This window comes from Engystomops pustulosus, chromosome 2 (assembly GCF_040894005.1).
Source record: "Engystomops pustulosus chromosome 2, aEngPut4.maternal, whole genome shotgun sequence".
NCBI classification, from domain to species: Eukaryota; Metazoa; Chordata; class Amphibia; order Anura; family Leptodactylidae; genus Engystomops; species Engystomops pustulosus.
Genome location: NC_092412.1, coordinates 105,933,412 through 105,955,224, shown reverse-complemented (window position 1 = coordinate 105,955,224; position 21,813 = coordinate 105,933,412). Strand labels below are relative to the sequence as shown.

The following is a 21,813-nucleotide window of genomic DNA, read 5'->3' as shown; positions in this document are numbered from 1 at the left end:
AAGAGATACTCAATAAAAAGCTTTAATCTCTTGTCTGCAATTCGTCTTTCTTGCGTCACTTCATATCCCATTCTTTTAGAGTTTTTTATATACATATATAAGATGAATGGTGGATATATGAAGTTTGTTGAAGGACAAAGTAAGTAGATTTATTAAAGGAATGATACTGAAAGCTGGCCAGAAGTTTCTCTCTGGTAATATTTGAGCTAGGTTTACTTGTGCCTGAGCATGTGTGCTTCTTAAGAAATCTTTCAATCAAAGCAAGACAGGCTTTATTAACTGTGCCCTATCCCACCTCAAATGTTGCAGAGATCTTTTCTCTTACCTCTTCCTTTAGTTAACTGAATCTTCTTTCAAAGGACTCTCTGTTTTTTGGTCTCTTGTCAGACTGAATGCCTCGAAATGAGTCCCCATTGTGAAATTAATTAATAGCATGAGCTGATCGTCCAAAACCCAATCACCGTGCAACAGAGATGCAATTGCTACTTTGTGGAAAGGAAATAAGTTTAGGTTGAAGTTCCAGAAGTGGGTTTAAGGAATGTTCTATTTGAACTGGAGTAGCCAAAGCATCAGATTAAGACAAAAATAAGGTAGCCTTTGAAGTTAGTGACAAATAGTGAGTAACAAAATGGAAAGAAAAATGAACAAATGTTTATTTTATATTTTTACAATACTTATATTACTCATGGTGTTACTTGGTTTTATATTATTAAGTTATGGTATTAGTATTTTTATGAGCCATGGATAGAAATGGTCTTGCAATAATCTCGAAATTTCAAAGCATTTTTTTTCCATTTTTGTTTTTTAATGTTTTATAAAAAAAAATGTAATAATTATTATTTTTTTTCTTTATTAATGAATCAAGATGATACTAAGTGTAGACTAACTTCATATATTAGTGGGAAAAACTTGAGGTAATGGGACAGCACAAGACAAAAAATAAGAGTAGTGCTTATGGAATCTTTGCAGAGGCTTCATATGACTCTGAGATTCAGTTGCTGAAACTACTTCACAGTGTACAGCTGAAACTAAATTGGACTGATTATGCCAGTTTATATAATAGAGGCTTATATGATAATGCTCCAGGCTGCCCACACAGCACTATGCAGAGAATAAAGGCAGTGGATCTTGGCCCCAGCATAACCCAGACAGTGACAACTCTCGCTGTAACAAGGTAGTTTTCACCTGTAACTGGGAATGTACAGTAAACCCAGTTAGCTGTTTTCACCTTATGTGGAACATGTATCTTTATTTCTGCTTGGCAAATTGTCTCATTTTTGCCACTTTTGTTGTTTTTGCAATTTTTCACTGCAACTTTTGCTGTCGTTTTTCAAGTACGCCTTTGTCTGCACCTTGTGCAGTGTGCCTTGTGTATCTTTAGTTTCCAAATGTTCTATGCGACTTTTCACTTATGTATCACTTTTTTTCGCTTATTTTTGCGAATTATTACGTGCAATTCTGCACCTGATCTAGGAAAGGAAGGATTTTTTTCATGAATTATTTCACATGCTTTAAATGTTTTCAATTTTGCATAGTAACAGTTTTTTTGAAAATTCATACATTTTTGCATTTACATTTTTTAAAAATGTATTGATTACTTCTAATTGCATTTTAACTGCATCTTGAAACACATTAGAAAAACAGCTAAGGAGAGTTGATTTGTCTAATTACATTACTGTTAACATTTGTGTTTACGAAATTCAATGTGAATGTGACGTTAACACATACATTGACATTACGTTTACAATGTGTTTTGTAAACACAAATGTTAACAGTAATGTAATGCAGCAAATCACCTCTCCTCAGCCGTTGTAATGTGTTTCAAAACGCAATCAAAACGCAATGTGTGACCTCTCCCTTAACATCGTGTGTGACCACAGCCTTTTATGTCGTCATTTCCCTTGGATGTGACTACAGTGCTTAAAAATGCAGGACATGGCCTCAAACCCAAAATTTATACATATACATATGACCTTTATATATAACCTTTATAACATTTACATATAACCCCCTCACATGGTTTGTGTCCATGTGAATTGGAGACATTTGCAACAAAAAGTCTCAAAAAGAAGGCAAAATTTGCGCCTGCTAGGAATGGAAAAACTAAACATGTATCACAAGTAAAAAGACATTATCATATATAAGGCACAAAAAGAGCTGCCAAATGTGTCAAAAATTCACCACAGAAAGAAAAAAGTATGATACATGTCCCCCACTGAGTTAATTTTATAACACTAGAGTAAACCCAGTTGGCCTGGGTAAAATGAAATATGTATATGGATGTTGAGCCACAATCATAACTTGTAAATTTCTAAACAAATATCAATTTAATCAGCATAGCTATCAAAGACATTATAGACATATTGTCTATACAGGCAGTCCCCGGGTTACATACAAGATAGGGTCTGGAGGTTTGTTCTTAAGTTGAATTTGTATGTAAGTCGAAACTGTATATTTTATAATGGAAGTTCTAGACAATTTTTTTTCTTTTGCCCCAGTGACAATTGGAGTTTCAAAATTTTTGGTGTAATTGGACCAAGAATTATCAATAAAGGTACATTACAGACATCTTACAGCTGATCATTGCAGTCTGGGACTATAGTAAAGCATCCAGAGAGCTTCACCAGAGGTCACAGTGGGCAGAGGGGTCCGTCTGTAACGATGGGTTGTCTGTAAGTCGGGTGTCCTTAAGTAGGGGACCGCCTGTAATGTCTTTGATAGCTATGTTGATTAAATTGATATTTGTTTAGAGATTTACAAGTGTCTCAATACTGCATAAATATTTTTAGCATTAGTAGTTTTGATGAATTTAAATTTCTTGCTTTCTAGAATCGGCCTAGAATCAGGGTTTTAAAGTTGTCTAGGGTTTACCTTATATACTCGAGTATAAGCCTAGTTTTTCAGCACAAAAATGAACTGAAAAACCCAAACTCGGCTTACATTTGAGTCAAAAAAATAAATAAATCAAAACTCACCTTTCCGGCGCCCCATAGATCTTCTGTGCGATCCATCCGGTAGCGGCGGCAGGTCCATGCGACGTCACATGATCTGACGTCAGCCGCAGCAATGGTATTGTTGTACTGCACTACCGGGGGGGGGGTTATATACACTGGAGCAGTGCCTGTCAGGCTGTATACACTGGGACAGGGCCTGTCAGGCTATATACACTGGGGCAGGCTGTGACCAATGCATTTGCCACCCTCGGCTTATACTCAAGTCAATAGATTTTCCCAGTTTTTTGTGGTAAAATTAGGGGCCTCGGCTTATACTCGGGTTGGCTTATACTCAAGTATATACGGTAGTTGTTTTTAGAAATACTCATTATTTTCAGACTAATACTATGTTTTGACTAAGCTATTGTGACCTACATTAGGGAAAGTTGACAGAAAGCCAGCCATTGAGTAAGCATTGGGGAACATTCCTCTCAAGTGCATGAGTTATGTAACAGCCAATAACCATCTATAGAAAAATCTGGGATCAGCAAGTACAATTGTTTAAAAGAAAAAGAAAACAATAAATGTATATGTACTCAACCTCCATGAGGTGTACAGTCACCATGCAAGACTCCATTGCTGGAAAAAAAAACACGTTCAAGCGTTTTTATAACCTTTACTCAGCATGTAGACAATCCTGCACAATACTTCTTGATACAAATCTGCTGCCATCTACCAGAATTATGAAGATGAAACAAGGGTGGACATTACAGCAAGACAATGATTCCAAGCACACAGCCAATGAAAAGGCCAAGGAAACTATTAGATGGTTAGAAAGAATGGAAAAATAAAACTGCAGTAATGATCAAACCAATCACATGGCCTGAATCCAATAGAATATATATGTAAGGAACTAAAGCTAAGAGTTCATAGAAGAAGTCCCATTCAAGATTTAAAGAGTGTGTTGAAGAATAGGGCAAAATCATACCTGAGCAGTGCATGCGACTAGTTGTTCCATGCAAGTTGTCATAATCTTCAATGGTTTTTGCATAAAGTACTAAGAAAGTTTGAAAAAGCATGTTTAAAGGGGTATTCCCACAAAGACAAGTTTCTTAAATATACTCAGGATAACAAAATAACACATTCTCTAATTCAATATTATTAGCAAAAAGCCAGCATTTCACAGATATAATTCCAAGCTGTCTCTATCAGTCCTGGTGTACACAATTTCATTTGCCCCTGGTTTCCGACCCTGGATCTTTTGACTTTAAGATCATCTTGTCTGACACTGTGAAGCTGAGCTCCTCTCTGCTTCCTGCCTCTAGCCCACACCTTTTCATTCCAGGACACTGATACACACTGATACACACTGACTTCCTGCCCACAAACAATACACCACAGTGTGAGGAGACCTACAAGCTACAGGCAAATAAGTTCTTTATCCAGGGAGGGAGGAAGACCATCAGATCTGATAGTGTGTTGTGGCAGATCAGAGTTGTAGCAGTCATTGTTAATATGCATCTCATGGATCTCATCATCTCTTCTCTGATCTGTCTCTCTTTCTACGTGGAAGAAACTAGTAGAATGTTCAGAAGGTATATACATCTGTACCCTGATAATCTAAACCACATTGTCAGCACACAGCTTCTCACACAGCACTAGAGGAATCATAATTTCCCCGCTCACACTCTGGAGTCTTTCACCGACCATCACTGAATGATAGGAGCTAAAACAGCAATAAAACTGAGTAAAATTGTAAAAAATGGTTAAAAATTATCTTTATTGTGTAAACATCATTAAGGGATTCAAATTTGAGAATTTTCTTTCGTGGGCCTTCAATGCTTTTTGCTTTTATTCATGATTACAAATAACTACATTTATGAATATCTATGGCTTGATTTATTTGTTAATTGGATGGGTTGTTTAAGTAAATTTAATCTTTTGAAATATATTTACTTGTATACTCATCTCAAATTGTACGGATTAAAAGATCTAACAATATAGTTAAATAGCAGAATAGGTGTCATCTTATTCCACTAATCTGTACATTGTCCATTACAGGTATATGGAAATCTTGGTCGAAAAAACATATGTAAGTAAATCTTTTCATCTTTCACCTGCTGTATAAAGTAAAACAATTTCTCTTCTCCTTTTAGAAGATAGTAGAGAAGACATTTCCTCTACTGCCCCTACTAATTCCAAAATAGGCAAAAATAAATAAATAAATAAATATATATATATATATATATATATGTCCTTGTTGAGATTCTTGAACATACTTTACTGCAATCTCCATCAATTGTTGCTTGGGAAATGACTAAAAGCATGGTAAGTAAAAGTAAGGTCGGATTACTGATTCATCTATTGAAGAATATTTCATCATTAGTAAACTTTTGGGCCGCTTTAGCAAATTGTTTGAAATCATTGTGTAATCAGTACTGTGAAAGATATGTTTTACTTTACATGTCTTCCATGATATGTAAAGTGTTGTGAAATATCATGGTTCTTTTTAAAGAAAGATTTTTTATGATTATTATTATTGTTTAGTTGTTCTTTAAAAAATATTATCATTTTGTCTGCTCTTAATTTTCCTTTATCTCTATAATAGGTGTGTTTTGTTTTATAATGGATTACCTGATTTTCATCTTTTACCCTCATAATTAGGAATGGACATGGGCAATGGATTTTCATCAGGTTGTGTCATTATAAGAAGGACAGAGGATAAAAGGGTAATAACAGTTACAAGTAGTCTCCAACTTTTTGGACACCCAATTGACAGGCGACTCCTAATTACAAAATGACTATTCTGCCCACTGTTACTTCTGGTAACGTTCTCTGGATTAGTAAACTTTATTCCCAAGCTACAATGACAAATTGTAAGAGTTATCTATTTTTTCTACAATTAAGCTTTATAGTTAATCTTTGTCCCCATGAAAACATAAAATTTTCAAAATCAAATAGTCCCAGGGACAAAACATACAAAATATACCTGTTCCAACTTACATAAGAATTCAACTTAAAAACAAACATACAGAACCTATTTTGTACATAATCTAGAGACTGCCTGAAGCAATATCCAGCAATAAGGCCAAGGTCGGGGTAAGAGTCAAAACTAGGAACAGGGCCCAGGGAACTGTATGGACCTCAACCACAAGAAAGACATTGGATATGACAGGGATAATAGGTCACAAAGATAGATTTTCTTCCGCTTCTGTGTTTCTTAGCAACTTGGGGTCACTAAACAGAGTTCCAAGTGCAGCAAAAACAATGGCCAAAATCAGATGAGCTGCAATAGATAATTTAAAACCGATGGGCAAGGCTTGTCCAATTGCTTAGTATAGAGGGACGCAACATTGGAATCTAACTAGCTGTGTAACCAGCTACAAAAATACGATGGTCAGTTTGTGTGTTAGAAAAATTTGGAACCAAATAGCAGAAATAAATGGTATCAATTGCTATCTACGTCATTTAGAAAAACACTGTATTGCTTTATTGACAACTGATCTTAATATGAGTAAATCACAAGTAATAAAACTAAAGTGATGAATTTTATAGACTTTTACATGTGGTTTCCGGGGCTTCTTGCTATAAAAGAGGCTTAGGAAGTGGCATTAGCAATGTAATGATTGTGTAGACGTTTACTCAGATTCTGTGATCGGCTGAAGTGAAATGTATTTTCTATGAAGTTTTTATTTTAGGTGGACCAGGTTTTTAAATTCTGAAAATCCACATACATACTTCAGAATACAGTAGTTTGTGCTACTTGATTTTTTTTCTAACTGTTTTTATTATTTTTGACAATCAATAAAGGATTTACATACATGGATTTTTAGAAACTTAATTTAAACACAGCCAAAGAATCAGCCACATGTGACCATTCCCCACATAGGAGTTTCTAAGTGTGCCAACCTTTAATATATAAGCAAAGGTAAGCTAAACAGTCTCAAATTTAGCTGACCAACCCAGTGAGCATCACACAATAACATTTTATTAGCTTTATATTTCTTCTGTATGTTGAATGCTTAAGGAATGATACTTTTATTGAATAACCAGAATATTATATTATCAAGCTTTCAGAGATGTTAGACCAAGATAAGTACTTTTTGTGGGGATATATCATTAAGATAAGCCAGAGAAATAAAATTGAGGTCTTTGTTACATATATTCGGGAGGGGGGGGGTGAAGTGTGTCCATATAATGGGTCATAGCACCGTGTGGTATATCGAGTTCATGTGTCAGTGACTGGATTGTTATCACCAGTTTGAATTCCCAAGTTTCCCTCTGTAGTTGTCTAAAGGAGTATTCCGGGAATATGAATGTCTGATACAAAAACCCATAATGCTATAAATAAATTAATTATAACAAAACTCAATGTCAATAGTCACAAAATGGTGGTTAAATTACCGTATTTGATTTTATGATTCACAAAAGGTTATGTGCTTTTCACCAAGCTGGCCGCCACTGGAAACTACAAGTCCTTTGATCCTTTGGTTCTCCGTAACTCCTCTTACCTCTTATGCTCTGCTCCCAGTGATGATAACAGACTTTCTTGCTGTGTTACCATAGTAATAATGTGTATAACTGCCCTCACAGCAACAGCATTGGGGAGCAAAATTTTAAATAACAATTAATTACAAATTAGCTCATATTTTATTGACCCATTTGTATATGAATTATGTTGATTCTTGGAATACCCCTTTAAGTGACCCTTCAGTATCAGAACTATTCAAATTGCCACACTATGGCCTGGTCTAGAGAAGTGTTTTTTTCACATAGGTGTGGTTTATGGTGTAACTATGTGAATTCATTCAATATCTTGTACACTACATTGGAAGACATACAGAGAATGTGCCAGATATCTTAAAGTCCTGTTGTGTGTTGGGTTGCTTTATGACAGAGTGTGGGCAAAAGCTTTGCAATTTTTGTTATTGCAGGGAAAAGTACCCATCCCATGGGATACATTTGTTTATTTAGGACCACCACCACATTTCTTTGTGCTTTTGTGGAATTTTTATTGTAGTTTTTAATAATTTGTTCTTGATTGCTTTATTTTGTGTAAATAAAGATTGATATTATTATCTTATTTCAAGTTGTGTCACAGTTTCTGGTCTATGACTTTCTGGTGACTTTTGTCCTATATACCTATATTGGTAATGCTGCACCCGACACAGGCTTTTCCTTGGAATCCTTGTGATTCTTTAGATCTGATCATCTATGATCAGTGGTGATGTCCCTGTTATAGGAAACTACCTCTTAGTGATAGAAGGTGTCTGACGAAAAGACCTGTGTGATCTGACAGCTTGTATATTCACCTTTACTGGTTAGCCGATACATTAATGTTCCCTTTTGTTTAGAAAAAAGTTTAGAATTTTTGGCTAACAACTTGAAATGCTAGCTATTTAAAAATAATATTTAAAATTATATATATATATATATATATATATATATATATATATATATATATATATATATATATATATTATTATAAAATCATTTTTGTCAATACTATTGCTGCTATACATGTGCATAGCTCATGGAGTTATCCATAGTGATAAAAAGTAGATAAAATATAGCATAGTAAAATATAAATTCAGAGTCTGTGTTTCATTTTTTTTTCTTAAAGTGTAAATCTGCAATTATACTTTTAAAGATAAGAAGAAGCCATTAGTCATGTCTCTGGGCAAATGAAGCTGTTACATGTTGCAGGCATCTAAATTTAAGTGTGCTAAGGCTCTCCTCATTTGCATTTTGTTGTGCTACGATTTTGCTCCGGGCCTGTCTCCACAGTGAATAAGGTAGCTGTGCATGGCAGCTTTTGGTTGGCATAAAGTGTATGTCAAAGTCAAGCTGCTTCACTAATCAGCTTGCTGGGCTGGATACATGATAGGCCATGTGAAGACATTTAAACCGTGCTCTCAAGAACAGAATATATGCTAGAGAATATATAGAACTCTACAACTACCTTTTTCTCCATGGAAAATCTGTGCAGTGAGGTTCTAGTGACCTCTAAAGGCAGATGACATGAGCATTTTCAGTGAATCATCCCTGTCCTGTCCTCCACTTGTTTCCTATAAACCGTATTTCCATATTTCTGTTCCTTTAATATGTTTTCTTACCACGTTATGTTCTCTTTATTCATTTTAAGCTCATGCATGGACTATGCTAAGGATACATTCATATATCAAAATTTAGTATTTGCAAATCATAAAGCATGTTCCCTTAGACATACATTTAACCTACTTTTTTCAACTATTGTTACAAAGCGGGAAAGCCATTCACACTGATAATACCCAATACTTTCTAATTAAGGTGAAATTTGTTCTGTAAGAAGGGCTCCAGAAAATTTGAAGCAGGAATTTCCTTTTTTGCGTTTTCTTTCCCATGGAAGAAGATAGTTTCAAAATAGCCCAAATAAAGCGCCATAAAACTGAATAGTGAGAAAGATAATAACCAGAATGGTAAAGGTCCCTGCATATGTATACCACCCTGCCTCTGGCACTAATCCTGGCTTTAGGGATCTGAAATTTCCTAAAGATGTATTAGTGTCTTATACACATGTGCTCTTGTGCACTCATAATCCTTTTCACTAGGTTCTTAGCTGCTTGCTTTGTATTTAAATTTTCCTTCTGACCAAGTAAATCCCTTTGGATGAAGTGACAGGAGCTTTTCAGCACCCATAGCTGGGTGACAGCTGGTGTAGAGGCTCTGAAAGACTGCAAAGTGTTCCTTACTAGCTTTTTTCAAGACCAGTGTCAGCCACCAGCTGAGCGATTTGTTAGTTCCCCTTTGGGCATCAGTCAGCTGAAGAGCCTCACACTAAATGCTAAAAAACCACAATAGATATATAAAAGACAATGTCTATGCTACAGCTTAACTGTGCCCTTAATTGGGCATCCACCTATTAATAGTGGATTCGGCAGGGCCACAATTCTTGCATTGTAGAAAAATAGGAGCAGTTTGGAGGAAATAACATGTGAGCTGATTTGGCATATACCAATGTACATAGCACCTACATGGTTTGTTTAGCAATTCATTCATCCACAACTTTCCTGTGTGAACACCATTTTACTGTTTTTGCTTCCCAGGACTGACACATCTGTTATCCAGAGGCCTCCAGTAACTGTGCTGGCAACAAGCTGGAGAAATATCTATGGTCAAATCATTATTTTCAAAGGAAATATCTATGTACTCAGGGATATAAAAAATTCTTGCATTTATTTCAATACTTAATGTTGGCCAGATCTACTAATGCATTTCAGATTTTAGAGCCACACATTCCTGTAATATAACTAGGTGATGCTAATGTCATCCCAAATATTGGTTTTATTGAATAACAAGAACACAAATATGCAGAAAATATGAATGGAAATTAAACTGTAATTCAAAGATAATTATAATATTGTTACAAACTATAGTATAGAGTAGGATGTGTAACCTAAACCCTGAGTTCACATACTTTATGCCTGAGTTCCAACATATGGATATTTGATTAGGGGAAAGATATATTTGCATAAAAAGCTGTATTTTATTTACTACCCTATTATGTTTGTTCACATCATATGTCAGCATGGAGGACCCAAGATACATTAGTATTGGATGGGGTGGAGGGGGAGCCATTCCATTGCTCGTCTCAGGCAGTTTAGGTTGACCTTTGGCTACTGGGCTTCATTAAGAAGACTGCTTGACAGAGGGTACATACATATGTGTGTATGAGTGTATTTATGTATGGATGTGTATATGTGATGTGCATATGCTGTATGTGTGTGTATTTTTTGTGTCGATGCTATATATATATATATATGAGGTATATGTGTTTGTATATGCTTTATATATGTGTATATGCTGTATGTGTGTTTATGTTGTATGTCTCTCTATGGTGTGTGGTATGGATATACTATGTGTATATATGGTGTCTGTATATGGTAGTGTATGTATGTGTGTGTATGCTTTATGGCTGTGTATATGTGATATGTATTCTGTGTGTTTATATTGTGTAAGGTATGTATATACAGTGTGTGTTTATATGCTATATGTGTCTGTATATGGTACTACATGTATATGTATACATGTATACATGTTTATACATGTATACATATTTATACACTGTGAGTATATGGTGCTTTAATACTGTATAAATGTGTATATATTGTGTGTATATATTTTAAATAATATGATGCTTAAACTATGCATGTGCAGAATGCCGGCTTCAAGGAGATATCAGGTAGGAGGATCAATGAGGTTACTGAGGCGTGGAGTAGCCGTGCCATGTAGCCTCAGCTCTAGCTACTCCATGCCCCAGTAGTCTCTTTAGCATATTAGGGAAATAAAAGTTATGAAAAGATACAGGGGATGTGAGGATTAGTCCTTAATAGGGCTATTCTCACATCCAATAGAGGCACCTACCGCCCGATCTACCTTAATAGGTAGATCCGTGGTGGTAGGTTTCCTTTAAAGTCAACTGACTGTTAAATCTATGGTCACTATAATCCTCCATTGAAGGGTGGTTTGTACTATGAAAATTACCACTGTATTACCCCTATGATATAGTGTTCTTTAAAGGGCACCTACCACCACAAATCTACCTATAAAGGTATATTGGGTGGTAGGTGGATCAATGGGACGTGAGGATAGCCCTTTTAAGGGCTAATCCTCACGTCCCTGCACTTTTTTGATAACTTTAATTTGATATTTATTCAAATTTACTTATGCGGCTACTGGGGCGTGGAGTAGCCGCATATGAGATTACACGAGGCGGCTACTCCACGCCCCGGTAGCCACTTTACCCCTCCTACTCACCCATCTTCGGCGCGCAGCTCCGCGTAGCTGCGCGCCCTCGTCCGGCGATCCTGCCGTCTGCGCATGCGCAGAAGAGCAGGCCCGCGCCTGCGCGGTCACAACTCCGAAACAGGCGCGGGCCTGCTCTTCTGCGCATGCGCAGACGGCAGGATCGCCGGACGAGGGCGCGCAGCTACGCGGAGCTGCGCGCCGAAGATGGGTGAGTAGGAGGGGTAAAGTGGCTACCGGGGCGTGGAGTAGCCGCCTTGTGTAATCTCATATGCGGCTACTCCACGCCCCAGTAGCCGCATAAGTAAATTTGAATAAATATCAAATTAAAGTTATCAAAAAAGTGCAGGGACGTGAGGATTAGCCCTTAAAAGGGCTATCCTCACGTCCCATTGATCCACCTACCACCCAATCTACCTTTATAGGTAGATTTGTGGTGGTAGGTTCCCTTTAAGGTTTGTAATGAAATACAGCTCCCACTTCATGTCCAGTTATGTCTATCACAAGATTATTAGCTTGTTAATGCAATGTGTGGCTAAATGTGCCTATATGTTGCCACCCAGTGGCAGGTTACAGGTTTTGTATACTTAAAGGGGTTTTCCCATAAAAGAAAATTCTCCAATCTCAAACCCTGGTGATGTTAACACAATCAAGATCGATTTTATCATATCACTCAGTGATGGTCAGTGCAAAATTCCAGAGTGTGGGCGGGGATTCCCTTAGCAGACACATTATTATCCATCAAGTTCTGTGAGCTGAAAATGTGGTTAGATTATCAGGGTACAGATTTATATACACTTTCATCTAGCTTCTAAACATTTTACTAGTATCTGACACATAGAAAGAGAGATGTGATGGATGATGAGATCCATGAGATGCACACAATGACAGTCAGCTCTCCTACATCTCTGCTATTCCACAACACACTAGATCTGCCATGCCTTCCTTTGTGCCTCCACCAATAAATAACTTATCTGTCTGTAGCTTGTAGTTCTCCTCATGCTGCTGCTAGCAGGAACTCAGTGTCCATGTCAGTGTGAGCTCCATACTGGACTGAAGGGGATAGGGCTAGAGTGCAAGAAGCAGACATAGGGAAACTCAGCTGCACGCCCTTCACACAGAAATCCAAGATGGCTTCCCTGACCCGAAGTCAGAAGTTACAGGGTTGTGTCGAGGGCAACTAAAATTGTGTACACCAGGACTGATAGACAGGTTGGTGAAATGCTGTTTTTTTTTTATAACAGTGAATTAGAGAATGTGTTATTTTGTTATCCTGAGTACATTTAAGAAACTTGTCTTTGTGGGAGTACCCATTTAATTTAAGTCAGCTTAATGTGTTCCCATAGTTGCTGTCTATTGCAGCCAGGATGAGTCCTGCTTCCATACGTACAGTAGTGTATTATATTAGGTGGTTTGGGCGGTAGCATGAAATCTGTTTCTTCTCTCAATACACATGTACACAAGAGCCATTTCAGAACCTGTGCAGGGCCTCCAAAGGTCCCAAAACTGCATATTGAAAGCTGACAGAAGGAAAAAATTATCCATTCCACAAGAAACTTGATTTTAGTACCATATGTAGTAAGTGATTCCAGGCTTGTAGGGGGAATAATATTCATACAGCCCAGGGCAGCAGCAGAAGACCACACCGGGTGCCACTCCTTTCAGCTAAGAACAGGAAACTGAGGCTACAATTTGCACAAGCTCATCGAAATTGGACAGTAGAAGATTGGAAAAACGTTGCATGGTCTGATGAGTCTCGATTTCTGCTGCGACATTCGGATGGTAGGGTCAGAATTTGGCGTCAACAACATGAAAGCATGGATCCATCCTGCCTTGTATCAACGGTTCAGGCTGGTGGTGGTGGTGTCATGGTGTGGGGAATATTTTCTTGGCACTCTTTGGGCCCCTTGGTACCAATTGAGCATCGTTTCAACGCCACAGCCTACCTGAGTATTGTTGCTGACCATGTCCATCCCTTTCTGACCACAATGTACCCAACATCTGATGGCTACTTTCAGCAGGATAATGCGCCATGTCATAAAGCTGGAATCATTTCAGACTGGTTTCTTGAACATGACAATGAGTTCACTGTACTCAAATGGCCTCCACAGTCACCAGATCTCAATCCAATAGAGCATCTTTGGGATGTGGTGGAACGGGAGATTTGCATCATAGATGTGCAGCCGAGAAATCTGCAGCAACTGTGTGATGCCATCATGTCAATATGGACCAAAATCTCTGAGGAATGCTTCCAGCACCTTGTTGAATCTATGCCACGAAGAATTGAGGCAGTTCTGAAGGCAAAAGGGGGTCCAACCCGTTACTAGCATGGTGTACCTAATAAAGTGGCCGGTGATTGTATATAGTAGGTTTGAGACTACATTACTTACAGTTGTGGTTACATGTCTATATACTATACTTAAAAATATATACAAAGCTCATATGAAGTACAAATAGGCTCAACATATGTAAACTACAGTCAGGGCCAGCGCCTGCACTGGGCATACCCAGACAAGTGTCGGGGCCCAGAGCTGCTGAGGGGCCCACATGAGGCTGCACATAAGGAATCCATGGGGTTGAAGGGGGCTGTATCTAATTAATCCATAGGGTGTTAGGGGGGCTTTATATATTTGGGGATGTATAAAAAAAACATGAGGGGCTGTTTTCTATGATAAACTAGGGAATATTTTTGGTAACAGGAGACTTTTAGTTTCTGAATTTTTAATGCTGCCACGTGAGTTCACTGAAAAGGGGCCCACTGAGGCTCTGTCACCCAGGGGCCAACTGAAACCAGGACCTGAGTCTGAACACAGTGCACATTAATATAACACCCCTTTGTGCCTTAACATAATAATAGTAATAGACAAAAAAAAATTAGAGGAAAAGGCTACATACTGCTTCATACAGGCTTATAAATTAATTCTAAATTACCTTTTTTTTTCTCTTTTTCAAGATCATCAAATAGTATTTTCGGTAAATAGTTGAAACTGAACTGATACTCATAACTATAATGTTCCAGAGTGAGACTTTTCCCTAAGGTTCTTCTACCACGATAACAAGACATTTCTGCTCTGCTCGTGCTGTATGCAGATTTTTTTTTTTTGCTTTACATTTCCACAGTCTGTTTGTTTTCTTCCCGTTTCAAAAGCTAATTGTTTGTCTTTTTGGAGAGTAAAATATGAGGCATACCTGTATATTTGGTGTCTGTTTACATTTCCTGTAATGCAGTCATTAAGCATACAACGTAGACCTAAAGGATGTCAAAACTGACAAGCACACTATGATTGATGATGCTGTGCTAGACTAATTCTTACCAGGTGTAGTGTGATGTGAATTCAAATGGCTCGCGCAGTTCCTAGTTGGATTGGTTAAGTTGCTGTTTGTCAAAGTTCCTTGACTTTCCAACCCATTAAATCCATATTCTACATCAAGATTTTATTCCACCTCTTTATTCATAATGTGCACATGACCTTGTGTCATCTGCACATTTGTAGATCTGAGCAACAATTACAAAGCAACAGGCCCAAGGACATTCTCGGTGATCTAAATGCTTTGAAACTCCCGATACATTTGAGATATTTTATTTCCTCTTCACATTGTACAAATGCATCATACTTACACATTTACATAGAATGCTTGTCTACAAAAGCTACTTCTAACAAAGGACAGGATTATATCCATTGGAATGTGCCCACATGCTGTCAGCAGAATCATAATCTAATACAATTATTTTCGTCAATGATGATATGTATTGGGCTATATCTTGCTAAGTGCTCTCAATATCAATAATAACACCAAATAATAATGCAGTCTATGATGTATTACCCTAACAATTATTGCTTACTATATCCTGATGATGATAATATGACTTAATAATGATGATGAAGATGATGATGCTGACAATTATTATTATTATTATTATTATTATTATTATTATTATTATTATTATGTGCCTTCAAGTCTAGTTGACTCCTGATAACAGTAAAAAAAATTCTCAACAATGTCCTTTATTCAGTTTTTTTTTTCTTCAGGCTTCTTTACCAGAGATGTAGGATTTTTAGAAAAGTTTCTTTATTTTGTGCTGCATCTATGCATTATAATGGTAGTTTATGATTTGAAACATCATTGCCTTTTTTACAGATAGTTCAGCTGTTACATGGTGCTGAAATACAGCAAAAAAAAGTTCAGTTCTGTCCTAAATACAGATATAAATATTGATACAAGTTTAACATATTTTTTTCATATTTGGTTCATACACTTCATGGATTCCACTCACATAAATCATTTTAGACTGGGAAAATCAGACCTAATGGCAGGGCTAAACTTAGGTAGTATAATGGGTGAAATTACCAGGTCTCAGTCCCTCTATCCACGGATCTGAAACTCTGACTTGGTCACACAATTGGACACTCCCCTCTACTTACTGTGGGATCCACGCCCAAGGCTTCTTCCAGCAGGACTAACACTGTACTTGACTTAGCATGCATTAGCATACTCTGACAGTTACATTATACTACAATATACCAGTATTGCACCCTAGTAGCCTTAACAGAAGATCATTTGTACAGGTTCATCTGTATAAAAAAATGTAAAAGTTTTTTAAATAAAACTAATAATGTAAAACAAAGTCCCCAAATACAAGTTTTATCATGTTTTAATATATCTTAATTCATTAAAACCTTTGTACAAGAAAATGTCTTTATTTTGCCATCTTCTGACACTAATAACTTTTTTATACTCCGATGTAGGGACTTGTAAATGGCTAAGTTCACACTACCATTCAAAACTCTGATCCTTAACTCTGAACAGAGGTTTAACAGAGGTTTAATGTATCAATTGCACCAGGCCGTTTTTTGCTTTTGCATTTCCATTTTTCACTCCCCACCTTCTAAAATGTGTAACTGTTTTATTTTTCCAAGTAAAGAGCTGTATGAGGGCTTGTTTTCTCTGTAACAAATTGCACTTCATAGTGACGGTATTTAATATTCAATGTGTGTACTTCCCCGTGTACTAGAAAGCAGGAAAAAATACAAAAGGCGGTGAAATTGTTGAAAAATGCATTTGCGCCATGTCCTTGTGGGCTTGTATTAGAAATCACACATTGTAATAGATTGTCTACCTCAAGACAGACTCAGGTCTTTATATGAGGCTGTCATGTTAACAGATCATAGATCCCGGTGACATCACGGGGAGTGGTGACGCCCAAGCACCGTCAGCTATTTGTAGCTGCTGGCAGCTTTGCCGGAGGCCATTAAAATGTTCATGCCTGTGATCGGTGCTGTTCCCGGTGGGTATTTGCTGCATAACAGCCCTCTCCAGCCAACGTGTGATGTACTTATACGTCACAAGTCGGTAAGAGGAATTTTTGGGATGGAAACAATTACAGTGGTTGCAGTACTAATTGATGCCTGCCTAATTGAAGATAATGGATAAAATAAGATTTACATTGAAATCAATGGGATTTTTAAATAATATGTTAAACCTTCGTTAAACCTAGGTTAAACAGAGGCAAGGAATAGAGATTTGAACTTAGCCTGAATTTTGCCTGAAAACCACCAAGAAACCCAAATTCGCTTCTTCCCTTTCTGTGCTTTGCCATGTGTCCATTTAGCAGTTAACACACATGTGTGTTGTTGGCATGCTCTGGAAAAACTGTACAACAAACTATTGGGTGCATTTTAATTTAAAGGGGTATTCCCATCTGGGCATTTACATTTAATTAAATTAATTTTCTATGTAAACATTTCTTCAATTGGATGTTATTGAAATAAATTTCCCTTTGAAAAGATAATTTCTCATAAATGTAGCCATGTTGTCCCTTAGAAACGAGATAGCTTCCATGGATACGACCACCTCACATTTTGGCAGCAGTGGCCAGACATGCGCTATTGAGCCCTGCCTGACCTTCTGTCTTCAGCGATCATTACCAGAGGACGGCTGTGGGACATACAGTAACTCCCGGACATTTCATATACAAAATCTCTTGATTCTTTGTGCAATCCCTCCAGCAGAGTTGGTCATATCCAAAGACACAGCCTTATTTCTAAGGGACCATATGACTAAATTTATGAGAAATTATCTTCACTTAGTAACATTTTTTTAACAACATCTAATTGCAGGAATATATATATATATATATATATATATATATATATATATATATATATATATATATATATATATAGCAGTTTAATAAAACTAAATATGAATGCCCAGATGAGAATACCTTTCAACTCTTTGTGAATGTTCAATTTCTACGGCTACATTAATGTACAGTAATTGTTTCAAGAATAAATTTTCCCAATTTTTACCTCCATTGATTTTTAACACTGAAAGTTAACAAACTTGCAAAAAGCTGGTTTTAATATTTTGAGGGGTACTCACACTTTTTTATAGTAAAATGAAGTATGAAGTGCCAAGAAAAGTGTTCAAGAGTTATAACCAAACATGTCAGATTTGAATAATAGAATTGTGTTGCAAACATGCAAAATGGCCAATTTGTTAATAGGTCAAGGCAGAGCTGAGAACACAGGTAGGCGAGGGAAGGTGATCAAGCATGACCGCGGCGTGTAAGTTTGTCCCCCGTGGATCAGACCCCCTGGTGTGCTTACCAGGGGATCCGATCCTTTCTGCGGCAGCCCCAGAGTCCGGCATGTGCCCCAAGGCTCCCGGGTCCTCGTCACGCCGGGTTCCACCTCCTGGCAGGACCCAGCTATAACTAAATGAGCATGCGCATACTTTCTTTGTAAACTGTAAACTACATGTGTATTGCTGTGTAAGGGCTTGAACAAGTGATTGGATAAACGCTTGTTCAAGTCCAAAATCCAAAATAAAAATTGATGATTTTGAAATAGCTAATAAAATCTCATGAATTCACTATAGACCCCCAAAATGAATTATCTATACAAGTGCATTTCACCCCGCAAATAATTGTAGCATTTCTGCTTTCTGAAGCAAACAATGAAATAGCATTCTCACCACTCGCTATTAAAATCATAAATAATATGTAACTGCGGTTACTATACCACACACTTAAATATGTACTAGTCATTATAACTCACTTATATATATTTGCCAGCAATAAACATATCATACACATGTTTCACACATACAGATATACCTGTACTTGAATATAGCATACACATAAATATGTAAATACTGTATGCCACACACAAAAATATATACCAACACCTTTAAAATCCCAAACTTTTTTCTTTTTCCATGTACAGGGCTTGTTTTCTGTGTAACAATTTTACTTTCCATTGACATTGTATATACCATATATATATATATATATATATATATACAGGCAGTACCCTGGTTATGTACAAGATAGGGTCTGGAGGTTTGTTCTCAAGTTGAATTTGTTTGTAAGTCGAAACTGTATATTTTATAATTGTAGATCTAGACAAAAAAAATTTTGGCCCCAGTGACAATTGGAGTTTTAACATTTTTTGCTGTAATGGGACCAGGGACTATCAATAAAGCTTCATTACAGACGCCTTACAGCTGATTATTGCAGTCTGGGACAATACTAAACCATCCAGAGAGCTTCATCAGAGGTCAGATGGGTTTGTCTGTAACTATGGGTTGTCTGTAAGTCGGGTGTCCTTAAGTAGGGGACCGCCTGTATATACAAATGATCATGGTCACATGCAACCACAGTGTTGTCCCTGCTGCTGCATCTGTATAAACACAGGGACTAACAGCAACTGGAGAAGGAACACAAGTATAAGTTTTTTTAAAACTTTACAACAGCATTTAGTGGCCCTAATTTTTTCTGTTCTGGACATCCCATTTAAGGTATGTTATTGACCACATGTAGTGACACAATGGCCTCAACAAAATTTCTTCAAATACATGGCACATGCATTGAAACAACCATGCATTATAATTAATCATAGACAATTATAATGGGAAGCTTCTGTTTCTACTGTTTCTGAAAAGCTATTCCCTAGGTGCTGGACTACATATGGCTGAAACATGTTCACTGTAAATATTTAAGCGTTAGCAAATGCATACCGATGCCTTTACGACTGTTGTTTAAATCATAATACTTTGATAACCACAGACATTTACACATTAGTGGCTGGGCATTACCGACCATTTTGTTTTATTGCTTATAATTTTAGATAACTTTGATTTGATTTCGGTTGGTTTAGAAATCTGCAGTGCAAGTTGAAGATTTACTTTTAACCTTTTCCATACAGAAGGCCTGGAAAACAAGGAGTCCTAAAAGCTACTCTGAATGTTGCCAACATTTATAACATAATCAGACGATACATATAAAATATACAATGTCCAATATACACATCCATGCCTTACAAACCCATTGGGTGGCATTAATCATTTAAAACAATATTTTATGTGATATGTGATCTTTTGCTGATTAGTTGGCTCTGGATTTGGCTTGTGTTTTTTTTATCAAAGAGGCACACATTTATCAATACAAATACCTTTTAAAAAATACAATATTGTAGATCATAAATTAGGCGAATGCACAAAAAACACAAAAATTCACCCAAACTTTTATATTTTCATATCTTTCATGGACCTTTTTGGTAACCTTGATGTAGGAAAAAGTTGGTGGCAGTAAAAGTTGGTAATGTAGAAAAAGGCTCCTTAAAAAGTAACTGTAAAGGTTTTTTTTTCACAAATCAATAGCTCTGGGATGTAAAATAACTTTGCCTTTTATCTTTGTTACCTCTATGCAGCAGTTTCCTTGCTACTCCCCTCAGATTATCTCAGAGCTGCAATGGCTGATTCCTCTCCATGTTCTGACAAGCCCTATGAATCCGTACTTTGTTTACACTTTGTTTCTCTTTCGGTTTCATGAGAGAGGAGGAGCTGCTGCTCCCTGCTCACAGAGGAAGAGGTCATGTGACAGAGCTTTCTGTGTTTGAAGCAGAGCTGGATGATGGAGAACAGTGGATACAGATGTCTTGTGCATAGAATAGTGAAGTACAAGATCTCTCCTATTACCAATCAGCCCCTCCATTTCAGTCTGTGATTCTACAGAACTTTCTCTGCCTCTCTCCTCTCCTCATGCTGTAGCCTCTCCATCACCTTGTCATCAGCAGTATCAGCTTTGTGCGGATAAGCTATTAACCCTTAGTACTTACACAGCACAGGATATAGACTTCATGTAACTGGTGTACTTGGATTTCTTCCACTTATTACATGTCCCCTGCTCCTCCATGTGATGAAAGCTGCCAGGCTAGTCACCATATACATCCTGCATGTGCATTGCAGTTCAGTGGATTTACTTGTGGGAAACTAAATGGACTTAATGCTAAATTACTTTGAGAGAGAACGCAAAGCATCATGGGATCTGTGGGTAAGCTAACTTTTTCTAAGCCTAAGGGCATAGACTGGCAGACATTAGTCTCCACCCACTTCACCACTAGTGAGAAAGATTTTTGTCAAACATTTTCAGAAAAGAAAATGCCATAACTTTGGAAAGAAAGGGATGAGCAGCACAAAGTAGGCATCATTCAGTTTGTTTTCAAAGGGGGAATCACATAAAATCACTATAAATTTAAAGTTACGCTTTAAGTAACTGTTTAGATACTGTGCAATTACAGCATAGAGCTCTGAGGGTTTTTTCAGAAAATCGGATGACAACATGATAGAACCGATTGGACCCCATTACCAGTTAACAAAGTCTGGTGCTATTACATTCCACAATGAGATGGATTTCTCACAGCTCAATTTTTTTTGTTGTTTTGTTGTTATCTTTGGTTGAACAGAAATGTAAAATGTAAATATGGATTTCCTCTTATACTGTAAACATTACAAACAAATTTTGTAACTACTGCAAGAGATTTATTATGGGTATTTGAATAAGAAAACTCCTTTATAGAATGCTTGCAAATATAATTAGGTCCCTGGCTGTGGCTGACTGGGTAAGGGCCTAACATCAAACTACTGTAGTACATTAGACTTCAAAAAATTTGTGCCAGCTAATTTTAGATTTTGACATTATACAAGTGTACAATATCTATTGTGTACAAAATAGCAACATTTTAAAGAAACAATAGCTGACAGCATCCATATTGCTGCCTGGAATTAGATGATTATGGTCATAGGTGCTAGT

General features: G+C 37.0%; 1 long non-coding RNA gene across 1 annotated transcript in view; it reads left to right on the top strand.

The window, feature by feature from the left end:
- Positions 1-1,058: 1,058 nt before the first annotated feature.
- LOC140116572 (uncharacterized) overlaps positions 1,059-21,813 on the top strand; it is a 57,636-nt gene continuing 36,881 nt past the window's right edge. The window contains exons 1-2 of the long non-coding RNA XR_011852825.1: positions 1,059-1,174; positions 4,995-5,025. This is a non-coding gene — a long non-coding RNA (uncharacterized lncRNA). The remainder of the gene's footprint in view (positions 1,175-4,994; positions 5,026-21,813) is intronic.